The sequence below is a fragment of the Mustela lutreola genome, chromosome 6, assembly GCF_030435805.1.
Source record: "Mustela lutreola isolate mMusLut2 chromosome 6, mMusLut2.pri, whole genome shotgun sequence".
NCBI lineage: Eukaryota > Metazoa > Chordata > Mammalia > Carnivora > Mustelidae > Mustela > Mustela lutreola.
In genome coordinates this window covers 123,537,313-123,549,269 of record NC_081295.1, presented here as the reverse complement: position 1 = coordinate 123,549,269, position 11,957 = coordinate 123,537,313, and the positions used below count along the sequence as shown (strand labels likewise).

Here is an 11,957-nt window from a genome sequence, read left to right as displayed (position 1 = left end):
GGGTCTTACAGACACATTTAAATGGCTTTGGCAGGGCATCTGGGTGTCCCACTCTTTGTTTCAGCTCAGGTCATGATCTCAGGGTCATGAGAATTAGCCCACGTTGGGCGCTGCACCCAGGACAGAGTCTGCTTGAAATGTCTTCTCTCTCCCTCTACCCCTCCCTTCCTCTCTCGCACATGCTCTCTCTCTCTCGCTCTCTTTCTGTCTCAAATAAATAAATAAAATCTTCAGATGTCTTTTTGTAGGAAGAAAAATGAAAGACATGCTGGGAGATGCATTTTTTCTCTCCTGTGGGGCACAGCCAGGTGGCAGACTGAGGAAGTTATCAGCTCAACATAAAACGTCTGAGTTATGGAGAGTGTAGATCTTAAATGTCTGCATCACACGAAAGGAAATGGTAACTATGTGACGTGATGCACCTGTTAGCTAATGTTATGGTTGTAATCACTGTGCAATACAGAAATGTATCAATCAACAGGTAGTACCCCTAAGCTCACTCAATGGTATATGTCAATCATATCTCCATAAAGTTGGTAAAAAGTGTCTGAGATCTTGCTCTTGGAAACTTTTCCCTATGTGGGTTTCTGACTCCTTGTGATACATACATACAGTTACAGAGAGACTTAGGGAAGAGAGAGAATATATGGGATCTTGCTTTATTTCCAGGAAAGCCACAATACAGGCCTGAGACTACACAGTCGGGAGCAGAGTCTACACTGGACCCTGGATGGAGGCCCACAGACAGTCAGCGCCTGCTCCTGGGTATCAACACCACTGACTCCCCTGAGGGAGGCCACTGGACCCTGCAGCTGGGACTGCTATCACTCTGCCCCCTGACAGTTTCATGACATGACTGTGACACTGCTCAGACCCCCTGTCCCTAATGCACGGATGCTGTCCCAGTGTGCCTGTCACATGTCCAGAGTCAGAGTCTGGCAGGTGGCCACATGACTGTTGAAGCTTCATGTCATGTCCAAGTGCTGGACTGTTTAGCAAAGTGGGTTCTCCTCTCTGTGGATGGAGGTGTCTGTGCCCCCAACAAGATTGTCGATGTGTGGCATTCCTATATGTGGGAAGAGAGGTACAAGTTCTGGGAATGGACTTTGGGGTTCAGGAATGGAAAAGAATGACCGATTTCCACATTTGGAGCCATGATCTGAGACTAGAACTTGATCTGGACACTGCAGGCACTCAAGTCTGCTTGGATGAGGAGTGACTCATAAATGGCATCTTTCAACTTATTCCCTGGATGGTTGTTATGGGCCAGGTTTGTCCACTCCAGTCCCTACTCACAGATGAGTGGAGTAGCATTGTTGGGTCATGAAGCAATTGCTCAACACATCTTCTTCTGGCCTTTGTATCTTCCAGGGATTAAAAACCCAGTTCTGTGTCACTTCAGATGATCCTCATATACACGCAGACATATGATGTTTCTTCATACATGCACATATTTCTGGGTGTCTATAATATTATTAGATTTTATGTGGCCTCCACAAAGGTCTGAAAAACCACTCCCTTTTAGACACTGTCCTACTTCATCTCTGGTCCACGAACAGCTATAATCACAGTGTTTTAGCAGATCCAATGACGTGATACCCATGCTTATTGTTGCTTGGAAATAACCAGTCTCAGTCAGGAGAAGGTAGAGCTTAATGGCTCACACTCACTTCCAACTTCTGTGTGTACTTTCTATGGCCTGAGTAACAGTTCCCAGGCCAGCGCTGGCTCACAGGAGACACAGATCAGCACTGGTTTAGGTGACTTACACTCTAGCATTGACTCAGGTGCCTAAAAAAGAGCAGAAATGAAAAATACTTACTGAGGATTCCATTTCCACCTACACAGTAGACTAAGGTTTAGGGCTGCCCCCTCTCCAGGTGAGGTGATGAGCACTGATGTTATATGCAACTGATGAATTATTGAACTCTACGTATGAAACTAATAATGTACTCTGTTGGCTAATTGAATTTAATTAATTTTTTTTAAAAATAACACTGCCTCTTCTCCTAAAAATGAAAATGATAGAAAAAAATGTAAAATCACCCCAAAGTGCAGAACAATCAAGAGAAAAATCAATTAACCCAAAATTTAAATATGGGCCATAAGCCCCAGAGAATAGTTTTTCTGATCTGTAGAGTGTTTTTCAAATCTAGAAAATCTTAGCTTGGCTTCTCAGGCTCAGGAGCTTCACAGAGAGGAGACAATGCCCAGAGCTGCTTCAAGTGAGCAGCAGGAGAAACATGCCCTCCCTGAAAATCTGGGAATCTAAGATTCACATCCTTGGAACAGAGTGACACAAATCAAATCTGTTCTATCATCAAGTGTAAGAACACTGTAAGGAAATTTGGTTTTTAGTTGGGAAAAAGTGAGCAAACAACTTTTTCAAAAATTTGCAGACACGGACTAAGCCGTCTGTGATTTGTAGTTCAAATTTTCTTTCCCATTGGCTGTTGGGCCAAAATAGCTTCAGGTCGTTAGCTTAGTTTATAATTGTCCTGGACTGGTGATGCCCCCCAAATTTTAAGAAACACATTTCTCTAGAGAAATCTCTATTTAACATATGTGTCATAAAACTTATACAGAAAATTGCACAGAGAAGAAAAGCAACTCGTAGGAAGAAAAGTAAAGGTAAAATGGAAAAAAAAAAGTGATTAAGTAACTTTAGAAAAAATGAGTAGTAAAAAGCTCATGAAACTTCAATATTGGAACCATAAGATGCAATATAGCAGGACCAGGATATGATATAAATATATAAAGATGTTATTTGAATATATATTATGAATATGATATGAAGAAAAAAATTACAAAATTTAAAATATAGAAAACATGGCAAAAGCACCTCTTAAGAAAATATCTACAAAATGAAGTGGCTAATGATTAAATGATAAAAAATACTGCAGTTTATGCACTGAATAAGAATTTATCAGTAAAAGAAGAATGAGTGGAGGGGCACCTGGGTGGCTCAGCTGCTTAAGCATGTGCCTTCTCCTCAGTCATTATCCCAGAGTCCTGGGATCAAGCCCAGCATCTGGCTCCCTGATCAGCGGGAAGCCTTGCTGCCCTTTTCCCCATCACTTCCCCTGCTTCTGTACACCCTCTCTTTCTTACCTCTCTTAAAGAAATAAAATCTTTTTTAAAAGAGAGAGAGAGGGATGCCTGGGTGGCTCAGTGGGTTAAAGCCTCTGCCTTCAGCTCAGGTCATGATCCCAGGCTCCTGGGATTGAGCCCCACATCAGGGTCTCTGCTCATCAGGGAGCCCGCTTCCTCCTCTCTCTCTCTCTGCCTGCCTTTCTGTCTATTTGTGATCTTTGTCTGTCACATAAATAAATAAAATCTTAAAAAAAAAAAAAAAAAGAGTGAGAGAGAGAGGGAGTCTTGGAAAACAAAATGAGGGAGGCTTGGAAAACAAAAAGCAAAAAGTAAGATAGCCGACATAAATCAACAGTGTCAATATTAACATTGCAAGTGAGTGGCTTAAATAAGTCAATGAAAGTGCAGATTGTTCGCCTGAACACAAAACAAGATCCACCTATGCTGTCTACAGTAGACGCACTTGATCTCAGTTACAAACAGATTAAACTCAAAGAGATGGAAAAAGCTACCTCAGGCAAACAACCATAAGAAAGCTGGAGTGGATACACTCATTAGCCAAAAGGGACTTTATAGTAAGGGGGCGCCTGGGTGACTCAGTTTTTAAGAGTCTGCCTTTGGCTCAGGTCATGGTCCACTGAGCCCCTGCACCAAACTCCCTTCTCAGCGGAAAGCCTCCTTCTCCCTCTCCCCCTCCCCCTGCTTGTGTTCCCTCTCTCACTGTGTCTCTGTCTAATAAATAAAGAAAATCTTTAAAAAAAAAAAATTAATAGGGGCGCCTGGGTGGCTCAGTGGGTTAAGCCGCTGCCTTCGGCTCGGGTCATGATCTCGGGGTCCTGGGATCAAGTCCCACATCGGGCTCTCTGCTCGGCAGGGAGCCTGCTTCCTTCTCTCTCTCTCTCTGCCTGCCTCTCTGCCTGCTTGTGATCTCTCTCTCTGTCAAATAAATAAATAAAATCTTTAAAAAAAATTAAAAAAAATGCTAATAAGATAAACAGGATCATTTTGGAATGATAAAATGGTCAAGTCATCAGAAAGATGAAACAACTCTAAACATACATTCACCTAATAACTCAACACCCAACTGTTTATAGCAAAACTGACAGAAACTGAGAAACAGACAATATGACAATAGTACTTGAACTCAGTATATCACTTTCAATAATGGATAGGACAACTATGCAGAGATCAATGAAGATAAAGACTTGAACCATACTCTAAAACAACAGTGTAAGTCTGACATGTGAAGCACATTCCAGCCATGAACAGAATATACATTCATTTCAAATGCACATGGAGCTTTCTAGAATTAAGTCATATGCTAGGCCATTAAAAAACGCAATGAATTTAAAGGGGTAAAAATAATGCAAATATCACAGTGGTATGACACCAGAAATAAATAACTGGAATGAATTTGGGAAACTCGCAATATGCAGAATTAACACACTTCCACATAATCAAAGGGTCAAAGATATCAAAACGGAAATCAGAAAATATTTCAAGATTAATAGAAATGAAGACAGAGCATACCAACACCGAGGGGGTCCGACTAAAGCAGTACTGAGGAAATATATACTTGGAACTGCCTGTATGAAAAAGAAACATCTTCAATCAATTACCTAAACTTCCACATTAAGGCAAAGAAGGAAGAAGAGCAAACTAAAGCAAAAGCAGGCAAAAGGAAAGAAAAATAAAGATTAGAACAGAAGTTAATGAAATAGAGAAAAGAATTAAGTAACAATATAGACAACTAACTGAATCCAATGTGATCCTTTGAAAGATCAACCAAACTGACAAATATTTAACTAGACTCACTAAAGGAGAGAGAGAAACAGAGAGAGAAAGAGAAATGACCTACATACTGGGATCAGCAGTGAAAGAGGTGATATCAGGACTGACCACACAGAAATAAAGAGAATTGGGAGATTATGATGACAATTATATGCCAAAATATCAACTTGCTTCTATAAAATAGACAAAAACACAGAAAGACACAAATGACTAAATCTGACTGAAGAAGAAATAGACCACCTGGAGGTGCCTATAATGAGGTAGAACATAGAGTCAATTGTGAAAAACTATTCCATGTAAAAGCCTATTTCCAAATGGCTTCACTTGCAAATTATACCATATGCTGAAAGAATTAATAACTTTTCCAAACCCTTCCCCCCAAAAAAGAGGAGGGAACCCAACTCATTCTATGAGGCTAGATTATTCAGACACCAAAACAGACAAGGATATCACAGGACAACTACAGACCATTATCTCTTATGAATGTGGACTCACACACACCCACACACACACACACATACACACACACAAAGATCTCAACAAAATGTAGCAAATCAAATCTAGCAACATATAGAGTTAAAGAAACCTAATGAAATTTATTCTGGGAATGCAAGATTGGTTAAACATCCGTATCAATCAAGGTAAAACATCACATTAATATACTAGATATACTAATATACTAGAAAACAAAAGCCACATGCTTATCTCTACAGATGGACAAGAAGCATTTGACAAAATCAGATACCTTCTCATGATAAAAATTCAACTACTGATAAAGGAAATTTCCTCAATCTGATTAAAGGCATTTATCAAAACCCTTAAACTAACATCTTACCTAATGGTGAAAGATCCACAATACTAAAATAATGTTCACTCACGGCTTCTATTACACATTGTGCTGGAGGAGCACCTGGACTGTTAAGTCAGTTAATAGCCTTTGGCGCAGGTCATGATCCCAGGATCATGGTCCCAGGGTCCTGGGAACTAGCCTTCATGGGCTCTCTGCTCTGCGGGGAGAATGCTTCTCCCTCTCCCTCTGCCTGTGCTCCCTTTGCTTGTGCTCTTTTGTTCTCAAATAAGTAAATAAAGTTAAATTAAATATAAAAAGGGAAATGCCAAGTGAGGTTGTCAGGTTGGCAGTTTTGTTTCTGAAAACTGGGTTCATCTCTTGATGGGTTCAAGGCAAAAGACTCAATGAAACCAAAGAATGGGAAAAGGAAGGTTTACTGACACATAAAGGAGAACACCAGGGATGTTTCCCAAAGCAGCATCTCCCTGAACAACACACCGGGAAAGTTTCAAGCTGAAGGTACAGATGTCATGACTCCTCTGATGGAGGACACCTGACCCTCAGCAGGGACTGCTGTCTCTGCTGCTCCTGGCACCTGGGTGACACTCGTGCCACTCCGGCCAAAATGTTTCTGCACAGACTTGGCACCAGAGCTGGGAGCCCGCGGCTGCCACGTCCCATCAGACCCACCTCCAAGCAAGGGAAAATGTTAAAGATACCTTTGCCAGAGGAGAAATGAAAAATATCGAGTTCTAAAAATACTGAAAATGAGAAACTTGTGATTGGATCATGTAGTCATTGTTCTGATTCCTGGGATAAGGATTATGATTCCTTTGTTTACCCCTCCTGGAGGACAGACAGCCATACTACATAGTGTCTGGGGATATGAATGGATGTTCACTGCCTGTTCTCCAGAACATCTAGTAATCATGAAAAAATGTTGTATGCAGGAACAAGTGTGACTCTGAAAAGGGAGTTTGGAGGGGGCCACATTACAGATGAAGTGTTTGGAACAGTAAAGGAAGATGCATCATTACACGGATATAAAAAACACTTGCCCTCACAATCTTCTCCTGCCCCATTGACCAAAGCCAAGGAAGAATTACGACAGATTAAAATTAATCTGAAATGGGTGTGGACATGAAGCTTCAAACACCACAAGAAGTAGCATTTCCTATTTCTTGAGAAACTTTTCAAGCCTTGGAAACATTAAGTGACAGACAGCTCAACTATGTGCAATTGGAAATAGATATAAGAGATGAAATGATAATTTTGGCCAACACAACAAAGACAGAACTGAAAGACTTGCCAAGGAGGATTCCCAAGGATTCAGCACACTACCATTTCTTCCTGTGGAAACATTCCCATAAAGGAGACGGTTTGAAGTCCATAGTTTTTATTGATTCAATGCCAGAATACACATGCAGTAAAGAGAATGGATGCTGTATTCTAGCTGCGAGAGCTCTCTGCTAGAAACTGTTGAAAGACAACTACAAATGGACATCATTAGAAAGATCGAGATAGGGTGCTTGGGTGGCTCAGTCAGTTAAGGGTCTGCCTTCAGCTCAGATCATGATCTCAGGGGTGTGAGATCGAGCCCCACGTCTTGTTCCCTGCTTGGGAGGGAGCCTGTTTCTCCCTCTCCCTCTGCCCTCTCCTCTGCTTGTACGTGGTCTCTCTCCCTCTCTCTCTCTCTCTCAAATAAATAAAATCTTAAAAAAAAAAAAAGAGGAAAGATCAAGAGAGAAAATGGGGATGAGTTGACAGCAGACTTCCTTTACAAAGAAGGACATTCAAAGCAAAAGATACATAACAACGTTTTGCAAAACTGAGAGTTCCTGCAGCAAAAAGAAGAATTCAAAAACTTACTAGGGGTCCAGCTGAAAGTAAAGCCATTGCTTATTAAAATCATTATATTAAGGATTCCAATACTAGTTTTTTTAAAAACAGCTTTAAGTACAGGAGAACTGTTACATCACTGCCTGCAGGTCAGCTCACTGAGCTGTTCACTTCTGTGTTCTTATACACTAACAATGAAAATACAGAAAGGGAAATTAGAGAATTGATTCCATTTACTATAGCACCAAGAACCATAAGATACCTGGGAATAAACTTAACCAAAGAGGTAAAGGATCTGTACTTGAGGAACTACAGAACACTCATGAAAGAAATTGAAGAAGACACAAAAAGATGGAAGACCATTCCATGCTCTTGGATCGGAAGAATAAACATTGTTAAAATGTCTATACTGCCTAGAGCAATATATACTTTTAATGCTATTCTGATCAAAATTCCACCGGTATTCTTCAAAGAGCTGGAGCAAATAATCCTAAAATTTGTATGGAATCAGAAGAGACCCCGAATCGCTAAGGAAATGTTGAAAAACAAAAATAAAGCTGGGGGCATCACGTTACCTGATTTCAAGCTTTATTACAAAGCTGTGATCACCAAGACAGCATGGTACTGGCATAAAAACAGACACATAGACCAGTGGAACAGAGTAGAGAGCCCAGATATGGACCCTCAACTCTATGGTCAATTAATCCTCGACAAAACAGGAAAAAATATACAGTGAAAAAAGACAGTCCCTTCAATAAATGGTGCTGGGAACACTGGACAGCTATAAGTAGAAGAATGAAACTCGACCATTCTCTTATACCGTACACAAAGATAAACTCAAAATGGATAAAAGACCTCAACGTGAGACAGGAATCTATCAGAATCCTAGAGGAGAACATAGGCAGTAATCTTTTCGATATCAGCCACAGCAACTTCTTTCAAGATATGTCTCCAAAGGCAAAGGAAACAAAAGCGAAAATAAACTTTTGGGACTTCATCAAAATCAAAAGCTTCTGCACAGCAAAGGAAACAGTCAAAAAAACAAAGAGGCAACCCACGGAATTGGAGAAGATACTTGCAAATGACAGTACAGACAAAAGGTTGATATCCAGGATCTATAATGAACTCCTCAAACTCAACACACACAAAACAGACAATCATATCAAAAAATGGGCAGAAGATATGAACAGACACTTCTCCAATGAAGACATACAAATGGCTATCAGACACCTGAAAAAATGTTCATCATCACTAGGTATCAGGGAGATTCAAATTAAAACCACATTGAGATATCACCTTACACCAGTTCGAATGGCCAAAATTAGCAAGACACGAAACAACATGTGTTGGAGGGGATGTGGAGAAAGGGGAACCCTCTTACACTGTTGGTGGGAATGCAAGTTGGTGCAGCCTCTTTGGAGAACAGTGTGGAGGTTCCTCAAGAAATTAAAAATAGAACTTCCCTATGACCTTGCCATTGCACTCCTGGGTATTTACCCCAAAGATACAGATGTCATGAAAAGAAGGGCCATCTGTACCCCAATGCTTATAGGAGCAATGGCCATGGTCACCAAACTGTGGAACGAACCAAGATGCCCTTTAACGGACGAATGGATAGGGAAGATGTGGTCCATATACACTATGGAGTATTATGCCTCCATCAGAAAGGATGAATACCCAACTTTTGTATCAACATGGACGGGACTGGAAGAGATTATGCTGAGTGAAAGAAGTCAAGCAGAGAGAGTCAATTATCATATGGTTTCACTTATTTGTGGAACATAACAAATATCACGGAGGACAAGGGGTGTTAGAGAGGAGAAGGGAGTTGGGGTAAATTGGAAGGGGTGGTGAATCATGAGAAACTATGGACTCTGAAAAACAACTGAGGGGTTTGAAGTGGCGGGGGGTGGGAGGTTGGGGTAACAGGTGGTGGGTATTATAGAGGGCACGGATTGCATAGAGCACTGGGTGTGGTGAAAAAATAACGAATACTGTTTTTCTGGAAATAAATTAATTAATTTAATTTTTTTAAAAAAGAAATATACACTATCCATATGAGGATCACTAGTATTGGTTTTATAGCATACCTTTTTTCTGTGCATAATAAATTGAATCAATAAAATCAGCTTTTCATAGAAAGCATAAAAGAGAAAAAAAGAGGTTACAGAAGACTATATAGGATGTGCTACTAATTTTGTCATACTGTTTTTTAAAATTTATTTTTTTGACAGACAGAAATCACAAGTAGGCAGAGAGGCAGGCAGAGAGAGAGTTGGAAGCAGGCTCCCTGCTGAACAGACAGCCCGGTGCGGGGATCAATCCCAGGACCGAGATCAGGACCTGAGCCAAAGGCAGAGGCTCCAACCCACTGAGCCACCCAGGCACCCCACAAGAACCACCTTCTGAGTTTGGAAGTGGATTGGGACAGATGAGTGTGTTTCCTGGTGTCCTCTCTTGGAGTATCATGTAGGTCAAGGAAATATGTGGACAGAGGGGGCTCTGAGAATGCAGGTAAAGGCGGAAACTCTATAGTCCACTGGCATCCTCTGTGGTTCAAACAGAACTGCTCTGGCTGCCAACCAAACACCACAGAGAGCTAGGAGGCCGACCCCTGGCAGGGAAGCCTTGAACGTACCTGGCACGTCAGAGCCATAATGGTAACCCCAAAGGGCGACAAAAGGGCCTTGACAGGAATGCATATTCTGGATTGGACTTTGCTCATTCAGCGGTATATGCAAATGGTCAGAGTCCTATTAAAACAAACAAGCAAAAAACAAAGCATAGTTTTGCTTCAATTAAAAGTCTAAAAAAATAAAATGCATAGAGAGGACTGTTCCTGTGAGAACAGCTCAGGAGATTTTACACATACACACCTCCACACACTACCCCCAGAGCAAGATGGAGAACATGCTGAGCTTCGCAGAGATCCCCAGTGAATACGTCACCACAAAAGGTGTCAACTTCTGACATTATAAATTGTCCTGGTCTTCAACTTCACATACAAAGGGTCATACTCCTGTGTGCGCTTCTTTCTCTCAGCGCCATGTCTGTGAGATTCCTCTACGCTGCAGGGTGTAGCCACGGTCCAGTCTTCTTCAGGGCTGCACAGTATCCCGTTGTACGAATAAGCTACAACTTATGTATGTATTTTCCTGTCATACACATCTATGTTGTTTTGCATCACGGGAACGATACACAGTACTGCTGAGACAATCTTGTACATGGCTCTTGGTGCACTTGTGGGAAAAAAGTACTGAACCAGCGAAGAATGCTCGGTCACATTTCCTCACACCACAAACAATGACAAACCATAACATCCCAACATCCCACAATGGGCATACACACATGCTGACAGAGTAACAGCTTCATGGAGAATGGGAAAAGGCAGCAGAAACATTGTGGAAAAGGGGTGTCGGGCCACGGAGGCATGAAGTGCTGATTTACACCCCTTCACAAGTGTGCGCTCCCACCCAGCATGAGTGGGACTACAGGATGGTCCGCACCACACACTTTTTCCTGGGGGATCTGAGAAGGGGGAGGGGACAGGTGCCAGTGTGAGTCTACAGTCCTTCCCAAGGGAGAGGACCTCGGTATAACTATGGTTCAATTCAACATTCTCTCATCCTACCTGATGCAGTCTCAGGACAGGGATGCAAGTGTGAATGCAAGGAACGGGAAGAATCCTAAGACATTGTAAGAACTTTGTTAAACCCTGATGTGGGAATTCCTAAGGGCTTGAAGGGGAGGGCTGTGCCTTCACCCCACCCAGCGAAGTTGGGGCTGATGGCGAGCACAGCTACATCCCCTGGTGGTCCCTTGCCCGCCAGTTCTGTCCCTGTGTTTCCCTCCCCTCTATGACTGGGAGTGGACTGGGGGGGAGGGGAGCTTGTCAGACTTGTGTTGCTGCCCGCAGTGTAGACTAGCACAGCAGCCACATATGATGTCCCTTCCAACAGCAGAAAGTGAGGTATAAATGCAGAGAAGTAGAAATAGTAACTGAGGGTAAAGGGTGGGGGGATACATTCGCTATGTCATGAGGGAAATCCATAGTACATTAGCGCCTCGGAAGAAGTTTGAGCAAGAAATGACACTCTTAGCCCCATCATCCCAGACACCTGAGAGAAAAAGCCATGTGCTGTGAGAACATTCCTGCTTCTGGAACCTGGCAACACTGAGTGGACTCAGCAAACCCGAGTGGGCCTGGGAGACACTGTCCTCCAGTAGGGAGATGGGCTGACTGTTAATGACCGGATGGGACAGGAGTACTGGGCCAGCATCTCCGCAGTTCAGGACCTATTGCTTCAAGGGATCAGTGGTCAAAGACCACAGAGTGGCTGTGGGATAATAAAAATATGTGGTCTTTGTCCCCAGTTCCTGGCACCCAACTCCCCAGCCCTTGGGATCTCCTGAGTGATAAGAGTGTCACTGGTACGCTAATGAG

At 42.2% G+C, this 11,957-nt stretch overlaps 1 pseudogene; it reads left to right on the top strand.

Annotated features, from left to right (window-relative positions):
- Positions 1–1,252: 1,252 nt before the first annotated feature.
- Positions 1,253–7,580, top strand: LOC131834702 (twinfilin-1-like; annotated as a pseudogene).
- The last annotated feature ends 4,377 nt before the right edge of the window (positions 7,581–11,957 follow it).